This window comes from Chrysochloris asiatica, unplaced genomic scaffold, assembly GCF_000296735.1.
Source record: "Chrysochloris asiatica unplaced genomic scaffold, ChrAsi1.0 scaffold00134, whole genome shotgun sequence".
In the NCBI taxonomy this organism is placed as follows: Eukaryota; Metazoa; Chordata; class Mammalia; order Afrosoricida; family Chrysochloridae; genus Chrysochloris; species Chrysochloris asiatica.
Genome location: NW_006408652.1, coordinates 4,910,669 through 4,933,364, shown reverse-complemented (window position 1 = coordinate 4,933,364; position 22,696 = coordinate 4,910,669). Strand labels below are relative to the sequence as shown.

Sequence of the window (22,696 nt, the reverse complement as noted above, 5' to 3'; positions counted from 1 at the left end):
TCAAAAAAGAAAAAACAGAGGGGAATGGAAGCAAATACTGTTGAATGATGATGCATGGAGGAGATTGTAACATTGCGATGAAACGATAGTGTAAAACCGATGTTCTCCCATGTAAACTATCACTCAGTTCACAGTAATAAATAAATAGATAAATAAATTAAAAGACAAAACAAAAAGAAGTTATAGCTCTTCATTGGTGCGTTGATTTCATGAAGCTTTGTCAAGTTTATTGAGATAATAAAACTGTTTAATTATTATTTGGATGTTACAAAATTATGCTTCCACCAAAAGATAACTTTCATAAGAAAGTTAATCTATAATGTACAGTATTTTTGTACTCCTGGTGTGGTGCTATAGGATAAGCACTGGATTTCAAACCACAAGGTCGGTGGTTCAAACCCACCAGCCACTCCTTGGAAACCCAATACAAGGTCACTATGAATCAGAATTGGCTTGATGCAGTTAGGAACAATAACAACCATTTTCATTAGTCTTGTAATTCTCAGTAGAGCCAATCCCCTAAGAGCTTGAAGAAGTTTTCTCTGTTTTTGAGGATCGTAGTGATTGCGGAGTGAAACCTGCGAAAATTGCAAGCATTTACTGATTTTTCAACTTCCTGTTGTTAAATAATCTTTTGCTTCACTTTCAAATCAGTACTTCTTCTTTGTTTCTTGCTATTGTTATCACCAGCACTGGTTTTGCTGCATTTAAGAGCTGTGATACACTTCATCTTATTATTTTTAAAAGAAATGTAAACAGAGAAATGGTGTTTAGCACTGAAAACTTTTGTTCCCTGTTGGTATTGTTGTTTTTAGGTACTGATGAGTCGGTTCTGACTCATAGTGACTGAATGAGTCACAATAACTTGAATTCCAGCAAGCAAGAGGTTGTATCAACTGAATATCACAGGTTATGTGTCTTCCTCAATTCTGATGCCATGTTTTTCTTCATATAATCTATCTTCTTGTATTATTTGGTGAGCATCCATATTGAATGTGTATGGTGAGAAGATGCAACCCTGGTCCACACCTTTCCTGATTTTAAACCACTCAGTGTTTCCTTGTTTTGTTGGAACCACTGCCTCTTGAGCTGTGTACAGGTTCCTCATGAGCACAATAAAGTGTCCTGGAGTACCATTCTTCACAGTGTTATTCATATTTTGTCATGATCCACACAGTCTACAAAATTGAAAGCCTTTGCATAGTCAATGAATCACAGGTAAACATCTTTCTGGTATTCTATGCTTTCGGACAAAACCCATGTGACATCAGCAATTACATTCTTCATTCCACATCCTCCTCTGAATCTGGCTTGAATTTCTGGCAATCATCTGAATTTGAATTATCTTTGGCAAAATTTTGCTTGCATGTGAAATTAATGACATTGTACCCTTTTAACAGACTTACCATCAGAGAGTGACTTCATCACTTACATGACACTTATATCTTGAGATATCTAGTACATGTTATCTGTTTACTGATATGTTGCAAACTACTCTTACCAGTCTGCACTCTGGCCAAAATATATGGAAACAATCACACAAGCCATTATCCTTTTGAAATATTTCAGAGTTTTGCTTGCTTATGCTATATTAGATACTAGATCATTTTACATGCATTGGCTCACATTTACTTATAATTTTTTAATAAAAATTTTATTTACAATACAAAGTTAAGAGAAAAATAGTATATTATCAATCAGATTGATAAATTCAAATGTGATCTAACGTTGAGTAGAATTATGTTTGGAGGTAGCGTAATCCTTTAAAATATGGTTTCTCAACAAAACCATCTTTTGTGGAACTGATATGTCCTACTGGAAACTCCATGTGTATAAGATTGTTCAGAAGAAGATTGCCCAGGCCTTTCTTCCAAGTCGCCTCTGGGTAGACTCAAACCACCAACTTTCTGAGCATGTTAACCATTTACACCACCCAGTGATAAATGTTTAACCAGGATCCTCCATCTCTGAAAGCCTTGATTGCACATCAGAAGTGAAGATATATTAGTTATAAATAATCAATGAAAGAGCCCTCCTGGAAGTACACACTGAGAAGTTCAAAAGCAAGGCATAGCTTCTTCAGAAAAATCTATTTATCAAAATGGGAATGAAATCTAATGAATGTAAAATACAACTCACAAAATGCTTATATTAATCTTTTAAACTATATTAATTCATAATGATTCCTTCCATTCTTCTCAAATTCATATGAATTATAAATCTTCAAAGTGTTAATTACATGAATGATACCAACTAGCTTTCTTACTGGATTTAGGTTCTGTCCTTGTAAGAATGATCAGTGAATAGGCTATTCCACTGTTATTATGAGCTCCTTTATCACAGAAAAGTTGGAAGCATAGACTAGATGCTAATGTGTCAAGCAATCTACAAAAGAGACTTTTTCATTAGAAGAGAAATTGAACTAGAAATGGCCTCCAATGTCCCTTCTGCCATTAAGAGTCTGTGATTCTGCTGTATAATTTAATGACGGCAACCTATGTGGATGGGAACACTAAATGGTTTAACATTAAGAAAGCTGTGTGACAGGGCTGTATTCTTTCACCATACTTATTCAACATGTATGCTGAGCAAATAATCCAAGAAGCTGGGTTCTATGAAGAAAAATGTGGCATCAGAATTGGAAGAAGACTCATTAACAACCTGTGATATGCAGATGATACAATCTTGCTTGCTGAAAGCGAAGAGGACTTAAAACATTTACTGATGAAGATCAAAGAACGCAGCCTTCAGTATGGATTACATCTAAATGTAAAGAAAACAAAAATCCTCACCACTGGACCAATATACAACATTCTTATCAACAGAGAAAAGATTGAAGTTGTCAAGGACTTCATTTTTCTTGAATCAACCATCAACACTCATGGAAGCAACAGTCAAGAAATCAAATGACCTATTGCATTGGGCAAATCTGCTGCACAAGACTTTTTTAAAGTGTTGAAGAGCAAAGATGTCAGCTTGAGGACTAAGATGTGCCTGACCCAAGCCATGGTATTTTCAACAACCTCATATGCATGCAAAAGCTGGACGGTGAATAAGAAAGACCATAGAAGAATTGATGCTTTTGAAATATGGTGTTGGAAGAGAATATTGAAAGTGCTATGGGCTGCCAAAAGAACCAATAGATCTGTGTTGGAAGAAGTGCAGCCTGAGTGCTCCTTGGAGGCCAAGGTGGCCAAAGTTGGTCTCTCATACTTAGGACATATTGTCAGGAGGGACCAGTCAATGGAGAAGGATATCATGTTTGGTAAGGTGGAGGGTCAGAGAAAAAGAGGAAGACCCCCAACAAGATGATTGGCCAAGTGGCAGCATCAATGGACTCAAGCATGTTAATATTAGTAAGGTAGGTCCAGGATCAGGCAGTGTTTTGTTCTGCTGTGCATAGTGTCGCTATGAGTCGGTACCAACTCAATCGCACCTAACAACAACAACAATACCTATATAGAAATACTCTCTTCAGCTCTTGTACCTCTTCATTTCTTTCATTTGCTTTAGCATCTCTATACTGGAGAGTAAGTTTCAGTGTCTCCTCTGACATTCATTTTGATCTTATCCTTCTTTCTTTTCTTCTTAATGACTTTTTGCTTTCTCCCTGTATGGTGTTCTTGATGTCATCCCACAATTCTTCTGCTCTTCGGTCTTCAGTGTTTAATGTATCAAATCTGTTCTTCAGGTGATCTCTAAATTCAGGTGGGATATGTTCAAGGTCATATTTTGGCCCTTGTTGACTTGTTTTCATTTTCTTCAGCTTCAGTTTGAATTTGCATATAAGCAATTGAGTGTCTGTTCCACAATCTGCCCCTGGCCTTGTTTTGACTGATGATCTGGAGCGTTTCCATTGTCTCTTTCCACAGATGTAGTCAATTGATTTCTGTGTATTCCATCTGGTGAGGTCCATGTGTATAGTCGTCTCTTATGCTGTCTAAAGAAGGTATTTGAAATGAACAAATCATTGGTTTTACAGAATTCTATCATGCAATCTCTAGCATCATTTCTATCACCAAGGGCCATATTTTCCAACTACTGATCCTTCCTCTTTGCTCCAAACTTTTACATTCCAATCACCACTAATGATCAATACACCTTGATTGCATGTTTGATCAATTTCAGATTGAAGAACTTGGTAGAATTCTACTATTTCATCTTCACTGGCTTTAGTGGTTTGTGTGTAAATTTGAATAATAGTGGTATTAACTGGTCTTCCCTGCTGTTGTTGTTGTTGTTAGGTGCCATGAAGTTGGTGCTGACTCATAGCGACCTTATGCACAGCAGAACGAAACACTGCCTGATCCTGGGCTAACCTCACTATTATTTCCATGCTTGAGCCCATTGATGCTGCCATTTGGCCAATCCATTTCTCTGGGGGTCTTCCTCTTTTCCTCTGACCCTCTACCTTACCAAACATGATATCCTTCTCCAGCAATTGGTCCCTCCTGACAATATGTCCAAAGTATGAGAGATGAAGTTTGGCCATCCTGGCCTCCAAGGAGCAATCTGGCTGCACTTCTTCAAACATAGATCTGTTGGTTCTATGGGCAGCCCATTATGATCAATACATCCTGATTGCATGTTTGATCAATTTCAGATTGAAGAACTTGGTAGAATTCTTCTATTTCATCCTCACTGGCTTTAGTGGTTGGTGTGGAAATTTGAATAATAGTGGTATTAACTGGTCTTCCCTGTAGACACATGGATATTATCCTATCACAGACAGCGTTGTACCTCATGACTGATCTGAACTGATCTTTTTGACAATGAATGAAACACTATTCCTCTTCAATATGTCATTCCCAGCATAGTAAACTATGTGGTTGTCAGATTCAAAATGGCCAATACCAGTCTATTTCAGCTCACTAATGCCTAGGATATTGATGTTTATGCGTTCCATTTCATTTTTGACAATTTCCAATTTTCTTAGATTCAACCTTCGTACATTCCATATTCTGATTACTAATGGATGTTTAGAGCTATTTTTCTTCATTTTGTGTTGAGCCCCATCAGCAATGAAGGTCAGCTTGAGAACACAAAGTCAACTATTATAACAAATGTGCAAAGATCTGGAGTCAGAAAACCAAAAATGAAAGAACATCCTCAGCATTTCTCAAACTGGGGGAACTGAAGAAAAAATTCAAGCCTCGACTTGCATTACTGAAGGATTCTCTGGGAAAATTATTGACTGATGCAGAAAGTGTCAGAAGAAGATGGAAAGAATACGCAGTCACTGTATCAAAAGGAAATGGTTGATGTTCAACCATTTCAAGAGGTAGCATATGATCAAGAGCCAATGATACTGAAGGAGTAAGTCCAAGGTTCATTGAAAGAATTGGCAAAGAACAAGGCACCAGGAATCGATTGAATAAAAACAGAAATCTTTCAAGAAAGTGACATGGTACATGAGGCATTCACTCATCTATGCCAATAAATTTGGAAGACAACTGTCTGGCCGAATGGTGGGAAGAGATCCATATTTGTGCCCATTCCAAAGAGAGGTGACCCAATGCAGAATTTATCAGATATCCCATGTGAGTAAAGTTTTACTAAAGGTAATACAGAAATGGCTGCAAGCATACATTGACAGAGAACTTCCAGAGGTTCAATCTGAATTCAGAAGAGGATGTGGAATGAGGGATATCTTTGTTGACGTCCAATGGATCTTGGCTGAAATCAGAGAATATCAGAAAGATGTTTACCTGTGCTTTATTGAATACACAAAAGCTTTAAATTGTGTGGATCATGACAAGCTATGGACAACATTGCGAAGTATGAGTATTCCAGAACACTTAATTGTGCTCATGAGGAATCTGTACCTGGACCAAGAGGCAGTTGTTTGAACAGAACATTGTAACACTGACTGATTTAAAATTAAGAAAGGTGTGCGACAAGGTTGTATTTTTCACCATACTTATTCAACCTTATATGCTGAGCAAATAATCCAAGAAGCTGGGTTCTATGAAGAAAAATGTGGCATCAGGATTGGAGGAAGTCTGATTAACAACCTGTAATATACAGATGATACAACCTTGCTTGCTGAAAGTGAAGAGAACTTAAAGTACTTACTGATGAAGATCAAAGCCTTAGGTATGGATTATGTCTTAATGTAAAGAAAACAAAAAACCTCACCACTGGACAAAGAAACAACTTTCTTAACAATGGATAAAAGATTGAAGTTGTCAAGAACTTCATTATTCTTGGATCAACCATCAACACTCTTGGAAGCAGCAGTCAAGAAATCAAACGACGTATTCCAGTAGGCACAAGACCTTTTTAGAGTGTTGAAGAGCAAAGATGTCAGCTTGAGGCCTTAGGTGTGCCTGACCTAAGCCATGGTATTTTCAGTAACCTCATATGCCTGCGAAAGCTGGACAGTGAATAAAGAAGACCATAGAAAAATTGATGCTTTTGAGTTATTGTGTTGGAGGAGGTGTTGGAAGAAGTGCAGCCAGAGTGCTCCTTGGAGGCCAGGATGGCCAAACTTCATCTCTCATACTTTGGACATGTTGTCAGGAGGAACCAGTTGCTGGAGAAGGATGTCATGTTTTGTAATGTGGAGGGTCAGAGTTAAAGAGGAAAATCTCCAGCAAGGTGGATTGGCAAAATGGCAGCATCAATGGGCTCAAGTGTGGCAACAGTTGTGAGGCTGGCCTAGGATTGGGCTGTGTTTAGTTCTGTTGTGCACAGCTTTGCTGAGTCAGTACCAACTCGATGGCACCTACCAACAGCCACAACCTATATGGACCTTAGATGTTTCAGATATTTTTATAATAACTGCTACTTACCATGGAATCCTGGGTTGGCACTGTAGAATAAAGCACTGGACTGAAAGTTCAGTTTGAACTGCAAGGTTAGCATTTGATATTCACCAGATGTTCCTCAGAAACTCTATACAGGGTTGCTATGAGTCAGAACCAACTTGACAATACTTAACAACAACAACAACTAGTTACCATGGGGTGTTCTGGTGTGGAGCTATAGGTTAAGTTCTGGGCTGCTAACCGTAAGGTTGGTGATTCAAACACACCAGCCACTCCTCAGAAACCCTATACAGGCACTTAACAACAACAATTCACCATGGATGAGCTATTTCTGCACCATCTTATCATTATATTCAAAATATTTTTGTTGGAGAAATAGTCTCATTATTAATATATTCAACTCAGAAGACATTCCCTTAGATTTGCTCTCTAACGTCTGTAAGACAGCTTCAGAAATATGAGTTTACGTCAAGTACCAGCAACAGAATATTTTCCTGGTCAGAGTGAAGAAAAAGTGAGGTCATTGTGTTACAGGGTGAACTCAAATTCAGCATTACAAAAAGCTACAGAGTATGTCAATTGGGCTGTAATTCCCCTCTGGCCTCCATCCTTGCCTATAAGAACATTCCCCACAAAACATGTCATTTCATAGAAAATACATCATCCAGTAATCACAGAATCAGAGAAATCTAATGGGCATCATCTTGGGCCACAACAATCTAACATTTGTCTTTTGTGAAGGAAGCTCTCAATATAAAAGTTATCCACAAAGCATGAGTAGTCTAAATTCAAGTGAGAAATGGAATTACACAAAGTGACCTCATGTGTGTTTAAGTCTAGGGGACCATTTAGGAAAAGGCTATGACAAAGGTTGCTCTGTCTCTGAATCCTAATTCATTTCGCCTATGTCTTGGAATTTTTACAATCTTAATATAATTTATGTTTTGTTAACACAGAACACTCCAAAAGTTTGATTATACCAATATACATAGTATTTTCCAATTAATAAAATAGAGATAGTAAGAACCTGGCTGTTAAAGCCCACCAATTTCCTCTAAATATTTCTAGTATTCTCTGCTCAGTGAAAGCTTAGACTTCTAAAATGTAAGTCAAATGAAAATGAAAAATAAACAGATAACTAAAATCTCTTCAGGATTATTTGAGCACTGAGACAACAGTAACTAAATGCCTGTCTAATTAAAAAAAAAAACAAACTATCTGGCGTGTGAAGGAAAACGCTACTAAGTAAATGTTCTTTCTAATGTATTATGTTGTATTATTGATATGATCTCATACATCATATTGTTTCATATCACATAACATAATTATCACTATAATTATTGAGGTACCTAAGAAACCTGTTCTATATTGTTACCGCAACTTGATTTTGCTTTTCATTACTGATGCAGACTTACATATGTAAATTACATGTTAATATGAAATATACTTAGTTTTGTAATTAAAATAGAAATTTAGCTCTTGCAAGCCTCTACCAGGTGATGTTGTTTCTAAGTGCCATGGAGTCCACTCAGACTCATAGTGGCCCTGAATAGGTTTTCCAGGTGTCTGGTATGGCATTGTAGGATAAGCATTAGACCACAAGGTCAGCTAGAACCACAAGGTCGGAGGTTCAAACTTACCAGTTGCTCCTCAGAAACCCTATACAGGGTTGCTATGAGCCCGAACTGTCTCAAAAGTGCTTAACAATAACATAGGGTTTCCAAGGAGTGGCTGGTGGGTTTGAAATGAAAATGACCCGATTCAAAAAGTCTCATGCTCTATTTACAAGAGTACAGCAGCACAACAGTTAGGGTCAATTTGAAAATTTAAAACGTGGGTATCATCAGACAATATCATTGATATCCCATGTGAGTAAAGGGTCGCTATGAGTCAGAACCGTTTCAATAACACTTAAGGAGCCATTGAGGTGGTTCTGACTCATAGCAACTCTATGCACAGCAGAATGAATCTCTGTCCAGTCCTGCGCCATGCACATAATCATTGCTAAACTTGAGCCCATTGCTGCTGCCACTGTGCCAATCCATCTCCTTGGGTGTCTTCCTCTTTTTCAGTGAACCTCCACTTTACCAAGCATGACGTCCTTTTCCAGGCATTGGTCCTTCCTATAATATGTCCACAGTATGAAAGACAAAGTCTTGCCATCTTGGCCTCCAAAGAGAATTCTGGCTATACTTCTTCCAAGATAGATTTGTTTGTTCTTGCAGCCCATGGTGCTTTCAATATTCTTCTCCAGCACCATAACTCAAATGCATCAATTCTTCTATGGTCTTCCTTATTCATTGTCAAACTTCAGCATACATAGGAAGCTATTGAAAATACCATGGTTTGGGTCAGATGCACCTTAGTCCTCAAACTGACATCTTTGCTCTTGAACACTCTAAAGAGGTTTTTTGCAGCAGATTTGCCTAATGCAATACTTCATTTGATTTCTTGACTGTTGCTTCCATGGAGTGTTGATAATGGATCCAAGTAAAATGAAATCTTTGATGACTTCAATCTTTTCTCCATTTATCATAATGTTATTTATTGGCCCATTGGTAAGGATTTTTGTTTCCTTGACATTGAGGTGCAACCCATACTAATACTGATCTGTATAAGTATTTTAATTCTTCTTCATTTAAAGCAAACAAGGTTGTATCATCTGCATATCACTGTTAATGAGTCTTTTTCCACTCCTGATGCCACATTATTCATATAATCCAGCTTCTCAGATTTTTGTTCAGTGTACAGATTGAATAAGTATGGTGAAAAAATACAATCCTGGCAGAGACCTTTTCTGATTTTAAACCATTTAGTGTCCTCTTGTTCTTTTCTAATGACTGCCTCTTGGTCCATGTACAGATTTCTCATAAGCACAATTTAGTGTTCCAGAATATTCATACTTCACAATGTTGTCCATGGTTAGTCATGATGCACACAATCAAAAGGCTTGTCATAATCATTAAAACACAGGTAAACATCTTTCTGGTATTCTCTGCTTTCATCCTAGATCCATCTGACATCAGTAATGTTATCCTTCGTTTTATGCCTTGTCTGATTCTGACTTGATCCTCTAGTAGTTCCCTGTACATGTACCATTACAGCTGCTTTCAAATTATCTTTAGCAAAAATTTTCTAATTTACATACAGCAAAATATACTTTTTGGTATTTTAGTTTTGTCAAATGCTTACAACCATATAACCTTTCCTCCACCATAACCCTGGCAAAGACAAATCTCACTCCTGATGAGTTGATTCTGACTCATAGTGACCCTGTGTAAAGTTTCTGAGGCTGTGAATCTTCAAAGAACCAGACAGCCTCATCTTTCTCCTGTGGAATGACTGTTGAATTTGAACTGCAGAACTTGTGGTTGTGAGCACAATGCCTAACCCATAGTACCGCCAAGTCTCCTTAACCCTGGCCAAGTTTGTGATGGTGGGGGGAAGAAATTAAAAGAAAACAGTGATAGATTCTCCTCACACCCCAAATCTCAGAAGCTCCTTTTTTCTTTGTCTTCTTGCCATCAAGGTGGGAGAGGAGGTTGCCCTAGGAGTTGTCTCGTAGCCAGGTAATTATTTTCTCCATGTAGTCCAGACTATTGAGTAATACCCAGTGTATCCGAGACTGTAGTGGACTATTCCAACTTGGCCAGAGTAAGAAGGCAAGTTCAATGTCTTGGTGGAATAGTTAAACTCCAAAGGCAAAATAGGTTATTCTACTATTTAACTTAGAATGGTACAAGTTGCTCCATTCATGACAGTAAGAAGCCAAAGGCTAATTAAGCGTCAGCAGTAACAAGGATCAAAGCCAAAACAGGTTGACCTTCAGCCTACAGCTAAATGTTAACAAAGAATATAAAGTCTAGTTTAGTTTTGAGATCTCTGGCTAGGAATGACAGATATTTTTGAATTGTCACTTGTTTTGAGGAAGGAAGTTCATTGAATAAAAGGCAAAGTTTCTTGCATGTGTATGGTATATGTATGTATATGTACAGCATAATATCCTCAGGGTGCCTCAGAACTCTATTGTTTTATTTGGACTAAAATGTTTTGGTCTATTGAATGATTTCTTCAGATTAATTTGATATACACTCATCCATGTTATTTAATACAAAGAACATTGTATTAAAAAGAAAATTTTACTTCAGTGTATGTGATTGCCCTCTAGCGGGGGGCCACTCAAACTGCAGACCAAAATGACAATTTTCCAGAAGGCTCTGAGGAAAAACCAAGCAAAATTGACCACATGCAGCCTACATCAAACACTGTCTTCATGTTTATTCTAAAGGCTCAGAATTTTACCAGATGGTTGATTTTCATGGTTCTACTCTTTCTTTTACAAATACACTGGTGGCATTCAGAATTCCAAGTTCAAATAGTAAGCACATTGATCTTTGTGACGAAGAAGTAGGAGACTAAAGAGTTAAGAAAGTTTTCTGAAAAGTTTCTGCAAGGTTGGGGTCTTTACTTCAAAAACTCTCAAATGATACTACTTCACTTTCCTCTTATATTTGAAATAATATGCTGTATCTTGTTATTAAAACTGACTGACAAATTTAATTTTTCTAAGAAATATTACTTCCAGGTACCCTTGTAGATGAAAAACAATAAAAATCCCTACTCTCATTGAATTTCCATTCTTTATCAAAGAGTTTACTTACATAACTTTGTGCCATTGTTTTATTACAGTAGATGTAAGTAATGAAAAGCTAAATAATGCTGAAGTAACTAACAAGTCAGAAAGGTCAGTGCTGTAATAATATGTATGAATGAATAATCTGAGAAACTGGATTATATGAAGGAAAACATGGCATCAGGATTGGAGGAAGACTCATTAACAGCCCTTGATATGCATATGATACAACATTGCTTGCTGGAACCCTGTTGTTGTGGTTGTTAAATGCTATTGAGTTGAGGACTTAAAATACTTACTTATGAAGATCACAGACCACAGTCTTCAGTATGGATTAGAACTCAATGTCAAGAAATAAAAAGTCCTCACCAATAAACCAATAAATAACATCGTGATAAACGTAGAAAAGGTTGAAGTTATCAACTACATCATTTTGCTTAGATCCACAATCAACACTCATGGAAGCAGCAGTCAAGAAATCAAATGATGTAGTGCATTAGGCCAATCTGCTGCACAAGACCACTTTAAAGTGTTCAAGAGCAAAGATATCAGTTTGAGCACTAAGGTGCACCTAACACAATTCATGATATCTTCAGTAGTCTCATATGAATGTGAAAGTTGAACATGAATAAGGAAGACCATAGAAGACTTGATGCACTTGAGTTATAGTGTTGAAGAACGATACTGAAAGTATCATGGACTGCCATAAGAACAAACAGATCTGTCTTGGAAGAAGTACAGCCAGAATGCTTCGTAGAAACAAGGACAGAGAGACTTCATCTATCATACTTCAGAAATGTTGTCAGGAGGGACCAGTCCCTGGAGAAGAACATCATGCTTGGTAAAGTAGAGGGTCAGCAAAAAAGAGGAAGACTACTAACAAGATAGATTGGTACAATGGCAGTGGACACAAACATAACAATAATTGTGAAGATGGTACAGGACTGGACAGTGTTTCATTCTGTTGTGCATAAGGTTAACATGAGTCAGGATTGACTTGGTGGCACCCAACAACAACAGTGTGTGTTTGTGTACATGCATGTGTACGTGCATTTTCTTGTTTGGACTAAATTTCCATTGTGTGTGAGAGAAGAGCCTTTCTTCAGCATAACAACAGTAGAACTGAGGCTGAAGCACATGCTTCCATGACTGCAGATTTAGGGGGAAAATATCTTCAAGATTCTGTCTTTAAGAGTTACCACCCATCACTTTTCATTCACATTTCTTTGGACAAAGCAAATAGCATGGCTCCCCTTGAGCTCAGTGGAGTGAGAATCAGTTTTGGTGAATGGCAATGTAGTTTGGAACCATGTGTATTAAATGTCTGTTTGTACCAAGGAATGCTCTAGGTGCTGGGTTATGACAATGAGAAAGACCTTCCATTCAGGAAATTATACAGTCTATCAGATGAAGCAGAGATTAAGACAGATAACAATAGGAATATCTAATATAGAATACCATTTGTCTTGAGTGCTAAGAATAAAGCCATGGTATTTTCAATAACTTCATATGCATGCGACAGCTGGACAGTGAATAAGGATGATTGTAGAAGAATTGATGCATTTGAATTACGTTGTTGGAGGATATTGAAAATGCCGTGGGCTGCCAAAAGAACCAACAGATCTGTGTTGAAAGAAGTGCAGCCAGAGTGCTCCTTGGAGGCCAGGATGGCCAAACTTCATCTTTCATACTTCGGACATATTGTCAGGAGGGACCAATCACTGGAGCAGGATAGCATGTTTGGTAAGATGGAGGGTCAGAGAAGGAGAGGAAGACTCCAGCAAGATGGATTGGCAAAGTGGCAGCACCAATGGACCATTGCTTTGGAGTTGACTCCTACTCATAGTGACTGAACAGGACAGCATAGATTTCCCAAGGTCATAATCTGTATAGAAGCAGACTGCCATATTTTTCTCCCATGGAGCAACTGGTGGATTTGAACTCTGTTCTTTTAGATACCACTGAGCCATCAGGGCTTCTGCAATTTCAATAGGGATAGGAAAAAAGGTCTACATTTTAGTTATTGTTGCTGTTGTTATGTGCTTTGGAGAAGGTTCCAACGGATAGAAACCCTGTATACAGTTTGAGGCTTAAAATCTTTGTGGGAGCAAAAACCTCATCTTTCTCCCATGGAGCAGCTGGAGAGCTTGAATGGCCAATCTTAAGGTTCACAGCCCTGTGTTTATCCAACAGAGTGACCGTGTCCCCACATTTCAGATAGGAAACAGTAAAACAATCTGTATTAACAGGCAGTATGTTTGTGTTTAAAGAAATTACAAAAGAGATTTGAAAACAACAAAAAGAATTGGCAAATGTATTTAAAGGGAGCATATGATATAAAACAATAAATGAAAATCAAAATGATTACTATATATGAGCAGCAAATAATTAGAAATTGAAATGATAAAAATGCATTTTCCAATATCTTCAAAATCATGGCTATTTAGCAATAAATCTTGGAGGTGGGGCTCGATGGCGGATAGGGTAGAGGTGCAGAGAAGTTTGTCTCCAGCAATACCACAGAATACCAAGCGAAGCGGGTTCAGGGTAGAGCGCCAAAACTCGGAACCACATACATAGGCATATTTTTAAAGTTTGAAGAGTTATAAATAGTGGAACTTGTAGCAGAAGTAAGAAATCGTGTACTTTTGAATCTGCTGTGTTCAGGGGCCCACAGCCGATTGATAACTTGGGTGAGACCAAACGGCAAGACCAAGTGGGGGCGCAAGCAGATCCACCATGGAATAACACCACGGGAACCTCAGAGCAAAGGTGGACAACACACTTTGTCAGTTTTGCTTTGTTCTGATTTTCTTTCTTTCTTTTTTAAAAAATCTGTTCATTGGCCACCCACTGTTTATGCACTTCCATTCTGGCGACTAGAGGGGGTTTCTGAGTGAATGGACTCTCCCCACCCCCACCACTGGTGTGTTCTTCTGCCATGAATACGCATAGATACTCTCAGCCTAAGAACCAGCCCTGAACTGTTTTTTAATAGTGAAAAGGCCAGAACAATTGGTGCCGCTGACCTTGCAGTTCAAACGGCTTTGCAGTCTGGCGCATTAACCCACAGCGCCACACCAGGACTCCTGATGGAGTAGCGAAGACTTTATTTGCAAATGATGATCCAAAAATCTCAGAAGCTGCCTGAAGGACTGATGCAAGATGCTTCTCTCCGTTTGGCCAGTCAACTACTATAAGAAATAATGGAGTCTGTGGGTATTAACCTAGTTGGGGAAAGTTTGACAAGAAACAAGTTATTTATATCATCTCAAAGTAGCTGCCCATAAATCACTTTGAAAAGTAAATGGGAAAAACCCTACTACAGTAGTATAAGTACCACCTTCACAAAATGACCACAGTTAGGCAGTAATGGGACAATTAGATGCTAGTGACTCAATATAGGATATACATACTTAGAAGGACACATCATCACTTCTGAGCTATTTTTGCCCAAAACAAGTCTGAATTTAATGAGTGAATGTCTACAAACCAAAATACAGAGGCTTTCTAAAGAATAACTGGCCTGTACTCTTCAAAAAAAGGTCAAAGTCAAGGAAGAAATAAAACAGTGACTGAAGAACTCTTCCAGACTAAAGACAAGAGAAGAAAGAGATTGAAGATACATTAACAGAGGAGAGATGAAGGATGGATCTACAAGCATGAGGCAACAGGGATTGCGAGGGATGGAGAATGTGTTGTTAAGTTATATGGAGTCAAGTCCATCTCATAGTGACCCCACCTCATAGTGACCCATGTTTAAGGTTTCCGAGAAGTGGCCGGTGAGCTTTAACAGCTGATCTTGTGATTCAAACGGACCTTGCAGCCCATTGCATTAACCCACAGCGCCACACCAGGCCTTCATTTTCTCAATGAAGAAGAAAGCTGAGAATGACCAAGGCAGAAAGTGAGTAGTGAGTAGTAAGATGATAGGGAAATGAAAGAGCATGGTGAACTCAAGAAAATGAAATAAAGTGTTTTAATGAAATGTGCAAAGAACTGGGTTAGAAAACCAAATAGGGAGAACTCACTCAGCATTTCTCAAGCAGAAAGAACTAAAGAAATTCAAGCCTCTGGTTGCAATATTGAAGGATTCTCCTGGGAAAAACGGAGTCCTGGTGTGGCATTGTAGGAAAAGCACTGGACTGTGAACTACAAGGTCAGCTGTTAAAACCCATTAGCCATTCCTTGGAAACCCTGTACTGGGTCGCTACAAGTCAGAACTGGCTTGACAGCACTTAACAACAACATGGAGAGCAAAGACAGGAAAACAACTGTAAATGCTCAGGACCCAGTTAATTTAGGAAAAAACTATATTTGATATGGTGCTTGTTTGCTGAGTTATATGGTTCTCTTTTGCAGCATTCAACCTCCCTGTTCCAAGGGCAAGGGATGTTTGGTGACATTGACCAAGTAGGAAGTTCTGCTGGTAATTTATTACTGTCAGTAATCATTAAGAATGAGAGAAATGATGAAAAATTATGATAATCAAATCAACTTATAGTTTTCATAAAGGATTAGAAGAAAGTACATTTTCCAAAGTATCACACTGTGGATTTTCCAATAATATTAGACACATGTTTAATGGATTGTTCAATATCTGGAAAGCATCTGGGAAGCTTTGAGCAAGCACTAGTGCACAGTGAGAACAAACTGGTAGAACAATTATTTTGGTGTTGTTAGAAAGGTCATTGCACTGACAGACTAAGGAACTATGTTAACTTCTGCAAAGAACAGAGTCTAACTCTCATCATGAACATCCCAACCCCTGTATGCTTCCATTTCACATATTGCTGGTAAATTAAATGTCCGATTTGAAATGGAAAGAATTTGAAAATTTCCAATCTTAAAAACCAATCAAGAAAGAAGCAATCCATATTGTCTCCTTTTGCATTATTTTTTCTGTAGGATAAAGTATTGGACTTAGAACCACAAGGTTGGCGGTTCAAGGAAAAAGATAAACTTTTCTGTTTTCACAAAGATTTATAGCCTCAGAAACCCTACACAGTTCATAGGAGTTAGAACTGACTTCAGATAGAATAATATTGGTCAGCACTAATTTAACAAGTTTCTTTTTAAAAATGAAATGTTTGTGGTTGGTTTCAGCTGGAAAACTGCACTCATGTGATCTAGAATTGCTTCCTAAACTGCCCTAGCATTTCTAAATCAAACTCTGGTTGTTAATTACCAAGTGGAAATGAAAACGATACTATTATTCTCTCTATACCCAAATTATTTCTACTGTAGTTTGTGTTGCAGTTCAACTTGAGAAAGGATTTGAAACATTCATGAATGTCTTAAAGGCTTGTAAGTGCTCGTTATTTTCATACTGTGGAGAGTGGAAAAGCAAAAATCCTAGATCTGTAACTCTATTTGAGAACCTTGCCAACTTTCCCCCAAGACATTATAGAATTACTGGCAAATTCCTATGAAAGCAATTTCTATTACTGCAGCATTAACATATTTTACTGACTGTGAACTCAATTTGCAAAGCCAATATTCAAAGTGGGGAGACAGGATCAGTATATTCTTTATAGCAGACTTTTCTATATACAATTGTTTATTTAAAAACAAAAATACAACTTTTACCTCTGCTTATAGCCTCAGAAACCCTACACAGAGTCACTATGGGTCAGAACTGACTCAATGGCACTTAACAACAACAATAAACAAAAATTATACTGATAAAATATATGTAATTCTAAGGAAATATTAAAACAAAGAAAATATCTCTAGTGTTTTTTGTTGTTGTTTTCAAACTTGGTTGTATTACATGCCTGCATTTTACCTGCAAATTGGGATCCAACTTTGTGAACTCTTCGCTTAACAATGCACCATCAACATTTTCCCATGGCATTAGATATTCTTCTAAAATATGATACTTTATCACTACATAGTCGTTATATGTTTAAGATCATAGCTTTTATCCATGGCATAACTGAAACTACACAATACTTTACTATAATAGTTTCACTTGCAGTTAATCTGTAACTTACATATAATTTTTACCTGTCATCATTTTTAGAGCTAAGGCACAAAAGACCTAGAAGCACATAAATTATCACAGAGAATTTTCAAAAGTGGATGTAATTTTTCTGCCCTAATAATTTGATAGGAGCAAATATACACAAAGTCTTCCTGGTTGCTCTGTGAAGCTTCTTCTGGAGAAATAGCAGAATCCATATATGCGAAATTTGTATTAAGTATAATTATCTATTGTCATTTCAGAAAAGCAGAAATTTCTCATCAATCATTATCCATAACATTCATGTGTATTCTTAAATATAAACAAGATGATTAGAAAAATCACAAAAGCATGAATAAGAATCAAGAATAGACTTGTTTCTAAAATATTTAGTATGATTTGAATATATTCACCTTGTGTCCTTTGCATAATTTTTTTCAAAAGCATGGAATATTTTCAATCCTCAAAATTGAAAAAAAAAAAAATTTAAACCAGTAATAGCTGTGTTAACTCCTTTAATTTAATGAACGTATAAAGTAATTTCTTTGAGTTAGAAAATGAAAGTAAGATTCATAGGCTAAATCTCTATTTAGTATTCTTTGCTTTATTCCATAATGATTATAAAACACTAATTTGCTAAATTTTTCAGAGTAGTTTAAGCACATTTCGCCCAACTTTTATGTGACTGTATATGTGCACATGTAAGCAGTGCTTGCAAATGATATTCCAGATCCTTCAACACAGAATGGAGGAATTTGATGAGCCAGCCAACGTTAAGCACTGGACTACAAACCACAAGGTCCACAGTTTGAGCCCACCAGCTGCCCTGCAGGGCAGGCTTTCTTCTCCTTCAAAAATTCGAAGCCTCGGAAACCCTATACAGGATCACTAAGAGTCCAAACCAATTGGATGACACTTAACAACTACAACAATAATCCTTCAACACAGAATGAAGGAACTTGATGAGTCAGCCAAATGGCAACCAGACAGAAGAGTCTGTTGATACTTTCTAGTTACATATCTAAAAGCCCCTGACAATTTTCACATTCATGGTTAGTACTGTCTTTTATAGTTTTCCTCATAAAATTCCTAGTAGCAATAACAATTACAACAACTAACATTTATTGGATAGTAACTATGTGCCAAGCACCATGTGAAATACTTTAGCCTCACACCAGAGGGCTGATGTGGTGCTGTGGGCTAATGCATCAGACTGCAAAGCCATTTAAATCGCAGGATTGGTGGCTCAAGCTCACCAGCTTCTCCTTGGAAACCCTATGGGTCGGAATTGACTCGACAGCACTTAACAACAACAACAACCTCACACCAAGCCCATGTGGTAAAATCATCGCAACTGTAAATCATCACAAAATTTTAGAAAGCAAATTTTCTTTGCCAATAAGTGACAAAATCAGACCTTGAAAACAAACATCTAGCAAAATGTAGGTCCTTAACCAGTTCATTTTCTTGGATAGCAAAAAGGAGGAAGACCTCCAATGAGATGGACTGACACAGTGACAGCAACAATGGGCTGAGATGTAACTATTGTGAGGATGGCACAGGCTTGGGCAGCGTTTCATCCAAGTACATTACTGATTGTTGTTGTTGTTGTTGTTAAGTGCCTTCGAGTCGGTTCCGACCCATAGCGACCCTGTACAGGGTTTCCGAGGGTGTAAATCCTTACGGGAGTAGAAAGCCTCATCTTTCTCCCACGGAGCAGCTGGTAGTTTCGAACTGCTGACCTTAAGGTTCGCAGCCCGATTCGTAACCACTACGCTACCAGAGCTCCTACTGATACTATCATAAAAGTAAAGAATGGTTGCAAGGGTACTGTTATTGATCATCTCAAACCTTGGAGTATCTAGAGCTTTCTACATTTCTAAGCACACCCTTTTTTGGAGACTAGAACATTATCTGAAGATTGTATTGCAACACCATATAATTGTGCAATTCCATTCATGCCATAATGTTAACATACTTCAGTACATGCCATGGTCCATCTATCACAATTTCTAGAAGAGTCTTGAAACTTTTTAACACCTATAATTTCCCATATCACTTCAGCCACACACTTCACCTGGAAGCATCACAGAAGTCTTAAAATCCTGTTACCTGATATGACTACCCATCCTTTTATCCCTCCCATTATCCTCTCCCTAGGGTACCTGTAGGAGCTCTGGTAGCGTAGTGGTTACAAATTGGGCTGCTAACCTCAAGGTCGGCAGTTCGAAACTACCAGTGGCTCTAAGGGAGAAAGATGAGGCATTCTGCTCCCGTAAAGATTTACAGCCTCGGAAACCCTGTGCAGGGTCACTATGAGTCGGAACCGACTCCACAGTATTTAACAACAAGGGTACCTGTTTAACCTCACAGGCCTTTCCATCTACTTCATTTCTGATTTCAGTCATTTATGCGCTCTCTCTTTTTATCCTTACCAGTCTAGCAAAAGGTTTGTTGATTTTTAAAAAGTTTTTATTGTGAATTGAGTGATCGTTTACAGGGGTGAACATCAGTTTTGTGCTCATTATATCGTGTTTTGTTTCATTGCAATGATTACAATCCCCTCCATGCATCATCATTTCACAATATTTGCTTCTATTCCCTCTGGTTTTTTGTTTTTGTTTTTTTGTACACAAAAACACTCAGAAGTATATAATCATTTAAACAGCCCAAGGGCTCATTCTGCAAGCTAGTCTCCTGGCCACCAGCACACAGCCTTTCTCTTTCCATGAGTCTAGAGTCCTCAGCTGCTCCCTCTCTCCATGTCCTCTCATCTCTGCCTCCATCTCTGGCATCCCTGCTTCTCTGGTTCGGGTCCCATGTTCCGCTTATGCTCTTCTCTCTTGATGGTCTTAGGGTACTCTATTCCTGGACTGTAAGATTAACTACTCCCCCATTTATGTTACAAAACTTCTAAAAGGTTTGTTGATTTTTATTGATATTTTGGAAGAACCAACTTCTGGTTTGTTGATTCTATTGCTTTTCTATCCTCTAGCTCTGGTAGCGTAGTGGTTACGAATCGGGCTGCGAACCTTAAGGTCAGTGGTTCGAAACTACCAACAGCTCCGCGGGAGAAAGATGAGGCTTTCTACTCCCGTAAGGATTTACACCCTCGGAAACCCTGTACAGGGTCGCTATGGGTCGGAACCAACTCGAAGGCACTTAACAACAACAACAACAAGTTCATTATTGCCTGCTCTGATCTTTCTTATTTCTTCCTTCTAGTAGCTTTAGGCTTTGTTTGCACCTCTTTGTACATCTTCAAAGGGCAAAGTTACTCGTTATTGATGTGATATCTTTCTATTTATTAATGTAGTCATTCACTGCATCCTATATATTTTGGTATGTGGTGCTTTCATTTTCCTTTATCTCTGTTTTCTAGTTTCCCTAATTTTTTTGACCTGTTATTGTTTAGAGGTATGCTGTTTAGTTTCCACATACAAGGATAAGTCTAAAACTTTTGCTTCTACAGCTCAAGTTCATGTATGCAGGGGTTTATTTCAAACAAAATGTGTTTAAACGTGTCTTTATGATCATTGGATGGTAGCAGACACATTCTTTCAATGACATAATTGATTTAGTCTCATTAGGGTACCTTCAAAAAATAGGATCCAATCAAAACACAGATTTTTTTATGGGATCTTTTGGTCCAATTACATTTAAGATGGAGAGGTCACCTTTCAGAAGGTTATTGCAACTGTATTTTGGGATTCCTATAATCTGGAGTCCTGGTGCGGTGCTGTGGGTTAATGCGCCAGACTGCAAAGTCATTTGAATCACAAGGTTGGTGGTTCAAGCTCACCAGTCGCTCCTTGGACACCCTATACAAGGTCACTAGGGTCAGAATCGACTCGGAAGCACTTAACAACAAAAACAAGGTATAATCTACACCAATTTTCTCAGAAGAAACAGAGTGATCACAAGAGCTTCTTAGGAAAAAATTTTTTAAGAAAATGGTAAACTGCATTGGTGAGAAAAAGAACAGCAAAGTTGCACTGAGGAATGGTTTTCCATCATGACAATGCACCTGCTCATTTTTTGAAGATAGCAAGGGCTGTTCTAACAAGAATTTCATTGGGAAACATTGCCCCATTTATTGTGTAGCCCTGACCTTGCCCTTCTAGACTTCTTTTTTCCCCTCAAACTCAAACAGCATTTAGAAGAAACATGATATGTGTCCCTTGAGAATGCCATAACTGTCATTTTGTTGTGGTATGAATTGAAGAGTAGAATTCTTTGAGGAAGGTCGAGAGAAATGGTTACATCTCCTTCAGAAGTATACAAGAGATTTCAAATATTCATGGGAAAATGGAATTAAAAGATAATGAAAAAAAATTTTTTTCAGAAACTTTTAGGAAGCCCTCTCTTAAAGACCTAGGAGGAGGTAAGTCGAGAATGCATTATTTCTTCTATGACCTTATTCATTGTCTAAGTTTCACACGCATATGAGACCACTGAAAATACTATGGCTTGGGTCAGGCACACCTCAGTCCTCAAAGTGACAGCTTTGCTCTTGAACATTTTAAAGATGAGATGTCTTCTGTAGCAGATTTGTGCAATGCAGTACATCATTTGATTTCTTGACTGCTGCTTCCATGAGTGTTGGTGGTGGATCCAAAAATATAAAGTCTTTGACAATTTCAATTTTTTCTCCATTTATCATGATGTTATTTATTGGTCCAGTGGTGAGGATTTTCTTTACAGTGAAGTATAATCCATACTGAAGACTGTACTCTTTGATCTTCATCAGTATTTCAAGTCCTCTTCCTTCCAGCAACCAAAGTTGTATCATCTGCATATCTTAAATTGTGAACGAGTCTTCCTCTATGTTTTTCTTCATATAATTCAGCTCCTGAAATTATTTGCTCAGCATACAGATTGAAAAAATATGATAAAAGGATACAACCCTGCCATACACTTCTGATTTTAAGCCATTCAGTATCCTCTTTTCTGTTCTAGTAACTGCCTCATGGTCTCTGATTTCATAGCAGTACTTTTTAAAATTACCCTCATATTTTAAAGTGCCCTAGTTTTCCTTCTGTTCTTGTTTTCTAGTTTCATGCCATCTGGTTGGGGGGATATTTTGTAAGATTTTAGCCTTTTAAAATTTACTGAGACTTGTTTTGTGATCTAACTTGTGGTCTATCCTTGAGAATGATCCATGAGCACTGTAGAAGAACGTGTGTTTTGCTGTTGTTGGGTAGACTGTTCTATAGATGTCTGTTAAGTCTAGTTGACTTACAGGGTTGTTCAAATCTTCTGTTTTGTTCTGGACCTTCTGGTTAAATACTCTATATAGTACTCAATGTGGTGTATTAAAGTCTCTAA

The 22,696-nt window shown here is 37.8% G+C and overlaps 1 pseudogene across 1 annotated transcript in view; it reads left to right on the top strand.

Moving 5' to 3' along the window:
• LOC102829234 overlaps positions 1–22,696 on the top strand; it is a 56,362-nt pseudogene that overhangs the window by 14,459 nt on the left and 19,207 nt on the right. Inside the window, exon 3 of the transcript XR_438759.1 lies at positions 15,766–15,832. The product of XR_438759.1 is annotated as a 40S ribosomal protein S3a-2-like (transcript). The remainder of the gene's footprint in view (positions 1–15,765; positions 15,833–22,696) is intronic.